The following is a 6000-nucleotide window of genomic DNA, read 5'->3' as shown; positions in this document are numbered from 1 at the left end:
ACCCTGGACGTGAAAAATGCATTAAATTCGGCCAATTGGAATCTAATACGCAAATCCCTAGCGAAGGTTGGTATTCCCGCCTATCTCGCTGCTATCGTGGATAGTTACTTAACTGAAAGGAGGATCTGGTATGACACTGATGAGGGACCGCAGGAGTACGTTGTTTCCGCGAGTGTCCCACAGGGCTCCGTATTGGGCCCACTACTGTGGAACATCATGTACAACGATGAACTTAATCTTCCCCTTCCGGAGAAAGCCACAGTGGTGGGTTACGCTGACGACATAGCACTGGTTGTTGTCGCAAAGCATCTTGAAGATGCTGAGTTATACTCAAGCGAGGCAATCGGTGCTGTCAAATGCTGGTTGGAGAGCTCTGGTTTGACGCTTGCGGAGGAAAAAATAGAAGCGGTCTTCATCACGAAGCGCCGGAAGAGAAATTACGCCTGTGTTAGAATCGGGAATCATATCATCACTTCCAAGCCGACCATCAAATACTTCGGGGTGGTGATAGACAGGAAGCTCAGCTATAAGCAACACGCACAGTATGTTTGTGATAAATCATCCACTGCTAGTATGGCCCTGGCGAGGATGATGCCGAACGTGGGAGGCCACGGTATACCTCTAGGTTGCTTATAGCCAGAGTGGTGACCTCAATCATGCTCTATGCGACCCCAGTTTGGAGCGAGGCATTGCGGATGTCAGTTAACACTAGCAAACTGAATGCAGTCTACAGGAGGACAGCTCTGAGGGTATGCTCTGCCTTCAGGACTGTCTCAGATGATGCAGCATTCGTCATCTCTGGTATGATGCCGATTGATATCTTGGCAGATGAGATGGCGAATATATACCATGCGAAGCCAATCTCTCCCTTATCGCCGACGAAGAACGCCGAGAGGGAGAGATCCATAAATAGATGGCAAGAGCGGTGGGAATGCTCGGGAAAGGGTCGGTGGACTCACAGGCTCATTCCTGCCATCAAGGAGTGGTTGGAGAGACAACACGGTGAGATTAATTATAATCTCAGCCAGTTTCTCACGGGACATGGAGGATATCTCGAATACTTTCACAGGTTTAAATTGGAGAACTCATTCGACTCTTCAAATTGTGATGGAGTCCCAGAGGACCCAGAGCATGTATTCTTCCACTGTCCGAGATTTGTGGAAGAAAGGAGGAATCTAGAGGAGACTCTAGGAGAGGTGCTGGTATCAGAAAATCTGGTGCCGAAAATGCTAGCACATCAAGAGAATTGGGATGATAAGATAAATTGCGAAAGGCAGAGGAAAGGAGAAAAACGCGGTCACGTGCGCCGCGTATAGAAAAAATGGGATTAAGCTAGAGTGAGCTGACTCCGCTTCGTGATGTAATACCTTATGGTGGTTCCGCGGGGCAGGGAGGGAGTCGGGGGTGGTTTTAGTGGGTAAAAATCCCACACGCTGGTGTGTCCAGACCAGTGTCTTTTGAAGAAGAAGTGTCTTTTGAAGACAGACAGACAGACAGACGGATAGACAGACATCGAATCGATTCTAATAAGGTTTTGTTTCACACAAAACCTTAAAAATGATACGTTCCCGATCATTCTCACGTGTTGCTTCCACGATTTTCTTGTCGTGTTCAAGATTTTTGGAATTATTTTTACTTTCTGCACTCCACAAATATGTGATGAGATATTTTCATAAAAGATTTGAAAGTATCTTTTTATTTTAATTATTTTATTTACTCCTTTTTACTCATGGGAAAAACGAAAATAGCGGCAAAGCTAATGTCGATTCTGTTATTTTACGTCAGGATGTGGTCTGAACTAAAGTCATATTTGTTAGCCTCGAGATGCGGCCTTATCGACGGATAAGAATCAGGTCTTCCATCAAAGTGTAATGGAATAGAAAAACAGAAATGAAAAATAGTAAAAGCTTTCCTATCTAGCTTCCGCATTATTTGCTATCTTTTACCATTCCTCACGGCTGTTTCCACACTCGAATGGTACAAAAAGAAAAGTCTTCAGAGCAGAGGGTCAAAGAATGTAGAGAGCTCCAATGTCAATCTCTCAAAAAATGCCAACAATTTCTTTAGGAACCTTCAAACTCACATGAGTGCCGAATGATAAATGGTAAAATCAACATTTAGAGGGAACTATTCTCAGCATCTTTCCAAGTGTTTTTAATCTTTTATCTTCTTTTTATATATAAATTGTGAGTTTCTGAATCATCATTGGTTAATAACATTTCGACCTCAAATAATTTTTGACAATGAAACTTCTGATTCACGGAGGATCCATGCCAAAACGGAAGTTGTTTTAAATCTTTTATTAAAATAGATACAAAAATAATACTACTTTCTTGAACAATTAGTTTTATCACTCACAACCTAATCATCCGAGGAAAACACGTGAAATCAAAAGTTACATTATTATCCAGGGAAATACCATCGTAAATATTAACGAAGCGACTAAAGACGAATACTCCTGAGATACAAGATCTTTTTATGTTTCATATCTAATTATCACAATTCCTTGCGGAACATAGAAGTTAATTGTACGAAGACTATTTTGGCTCCATGGCCTTCTCAGTACGCCAGAAACGTCAGTACACATGTCGGTCAACATTACAATCCCAATTTTCACGGATGTCAGCTGAATAAACAGATAACTCTGAGCTTCTTGTACTTTTATGAGGTATCAAGGCTTTCTTATTTAAATTAGGAATATTTTTAAGATTTTATGTAAATGACAGAAGCTATATTACATTTCAAGGTCAGTTGGCAATAACGAAACCAAGTAAACACCCCAATTTCTCCCTTGTCAAATGGGTTGTCCTCCCTCAAAGTTAGTTTATACTTCATAGTTTATGGTTTATATATATTTTCCATGGATCAAATTGATTTGATAACAAATTCCAGAAGGCAATTTACCTTTTTTTAACTTGTGACGCTTCTATACACTCCAGAGCCTCTTTCAAACCACGTATTTATCTTTAGATTGTTGACTGAAATTTGAATTTCCCATAAATCGGATAAGATACTGACAGTATTGACTTTTGTTTATCTTTCACTACCTAAGGTCAAAGGGTAGTATTGATCCCAGGGCGAAAACATGAACTAGTAAGGTGGAGCACGGAACCTTGGAAAAACCTGCTGAGCTAACAGCTCTATTACCAAACCCTACCTCCACCTCCTCGTGGATAGTTCTTTCTTAACGAAAAGCTGCTGACGAAGAAGGGAGAAAGTGAGTCTTAGCCATCTAAAAACAGGACAAACTGGTTACCCAGGTTGGGGGTTGGGTAGGAGAAAAGGAGGTGCCAAGCAGCTAGCTGAAACCCTACCCCAATAAAGGGCTGACGCAACAGCATTGCAAGAGATGTGCTGGATAGGGTCCGGTTTCCTGGCCACATAGTGAACCATGTGCTCGGAGTAGTTTTCCTAGTCAGCCAAAAACTGAAACCTGCTCTCTAACTTTGCTTTAAAAACATAAGTAAGCTTATATGTACTCCGCGCTTTTAAAGCAAATTTCGAAATAGTAGTCTCAATAACATTCACGCCCCTAAAAAGGAGACTGCAGAGCCCGATATCAAAGGGATATCATCTAGGAGGCAATAGAATGAACCCTCGTGGTCTGTCTCAGGTATGATATCAAAATCTGACGTTCAGTTCTTGACAGCCAATTAGGGACGAAGCCAATTTTCAGGAAAACGCCAATGATAACAGGCCGCGTGTTATCTTATTGACATTATTGCGCGAGATAGTTCCTGGAAGTACTTGGTCTGCGCAGAAAACAGTCCACAAACAAACGTGAGCCTCTCCAGACGAAACCACTTTCAACCAAATTGACCACGTGTTAATTGAATGCTGCCATCTCTCAGCCTTGATAAATGCCGAAACAAATTACAAATGTCCTCTGACAATCAACTTAGAGTGAACATTGAAATCATCTACAATACAGCCCTCCATAATATCTAAAAGTAGGAAATGGATGCCGTGGTAACAGCAGCTAACTGAGGCCCTGGAGAGAAAGCACCAATAAATGATCTTCGCAGGTAAGTAGGTAGGTATCAGCGGTCGCTCCGAGGAGCCTAATTAACGCTGTGGGGTGCCATTTTGATGCCACTAATTTCTAAGAACGTCACTGCTGTTGTGAGAGCAAGGAGGCAGAGTCCAGTCGGCTAAGATCTTCAAAGCCAGCCCGTAGCTTTCACCCTGCAAGCAGAAATCCCTCTGATGTCCCCAAAAAAATGGTTTACCTAATGTCCATAGCCTGACTCGAGCTAGAGCTAGGCAATAGCAAATGAAGAACGTGAGGGTGTCCCCCTCTTCTTCGCAGCCCCGACAATGTGAATTGTGCTGAATTGTGCTGAGCCTAGCGGCATGGTTCTCTATGGGTCAGTACCCGGTGTAGACGGCGGTGATCTCCTGTGTTTTTACATGCATCCGACACAGGAGTTCTCGTGATTGGGTTTTGTTTTCAGGGGGCCAAATCTTCTTAAACTTGGCACATGTTATGCCAAGTGCTCCAGGGGAGCCTTCTCCATCTAAGTATCGCGGCTGCTAAGTAGTGCGAGTGGATCCCGCCCTTGACCAGGAACCCAGAGGAGGATGACCTTGAGCGTGCCATCAGACTGATCAGCTCATTTCTGCATTGTTCCACCAGCCTTGAGGATATCGTCGCTGAGCACATGGCATTAATGGCTACTTGGCTGTCAGAAAGAATGGCTATGTTACGCTTCGGGCTTGGATCATGCCCCAGTCATCGACAGGCTTCAAGTATCGCCAGTACTTCCGCTTAGAATACACTGGGGACTGGCAGACCATACGACTCTGATACACTCTGTATATTCCGTCGGTAAAGAATAGCCTTGCAGCCAACCAGCGGTCTTTTACTCTGTCCTGGTTTGAAAGTCCATCGCAAAAGTTTCGCGCGAAGTTCGGCTTGCGTGTGGCGTATTACTGCAGAACGCCCAGATTTACCGCGGTACTTCCTCAAAGATGTTACTATGACTGTAGTCTGACGGAACTATATGCTACAAGGTATTTAATGTGGAACTCTAAGGGGAGGATGTGAAGGAGTACATTGAGAGCATTTGCCAGGCAGGACTGCAGAGCCCCGATAGCACCTCCACACGCGGTTCTTTGAATTCAATTAGGCTTTGTTCTATTGTACTTTTTGCTCAAAACCTGCCACCATACAACATAGACGTATCACAATGGTGTATATCCAGAGAACCATCTTCGGTCGGAGACCCCATTCCTTTGTAAAGGTCCTCTTACAGACATAGAAGGCTATACAGACATTAGTACTGTTTTGGATGGGTTTATGCCGAGTCAGTATCTTGCGGCCCGCAAGTATATCTTTTACAACGCTCCTTCCATGATGCCACTCATAATGGAGGGCAACATCCCTGACACCAATATCACCAAGTCGCCGGCATACTCCACTACCTTCACCACGCTGTTGTTCAATATTCATCAAATTTCGCCCATTACTACTAAAAATAGCACCGGAGAAATGGTGCCACTCTGGAGCCTGCATCTGTTCATAGTTCTGGTCAAGTGGTCGCCTTCCAGATCAAACTGGATTATTCTGGTTCTTAGCATGGATATTATCCAATGCGTAACATACCACTCCAATCTAATACTGATCAAGGCTTCCTTGATGGCGTTGGTGCTAACATTGTTGAATGCTCCCTCTATATCCAAGAAGCCAGCTAATGTATACTGCTTGTACCGCAGAGACCCCTCAACCGTGACAAGGTTACCTCAGAGAGAATGGTTTCTGTGGATTTGCAGTAGGTATGCTGTAATTTAGAGATCGGTATTCTCTCCACAATCGTCTTCAAATGAATGTCCAGAACGCGCTTTAGGGTCTTCAACACGAAAGAGGTGAGGCCCGCTTGTCCGCTTTCGGTATGAAAACTAGTCGTGCGCTACATCTCGACAACCGGGGCATAACCCTTTTCTGCTGCTTCTGCAGCATGACTGGTATTATACTGTCTGGACCCGGAGATTTATAAGCGG

The sequence above is a fragment of the Hermetia illucens genome, chromosome 5 (assembly GCF_905115235.1).
Source record: "Hermetia illucens chromosome 5, iHerIll2.2.curated.20191125, whole genome shotgun sequence".
Lineage (NCBI taxonomy): Eukaryota > Metazoa > Arthropoda > Insecta > Diptera > Stratiomyidae > Hermetia > Hermetia illucens.
This window is presented reverse-complemented; position numbering follows the sequence as displayed.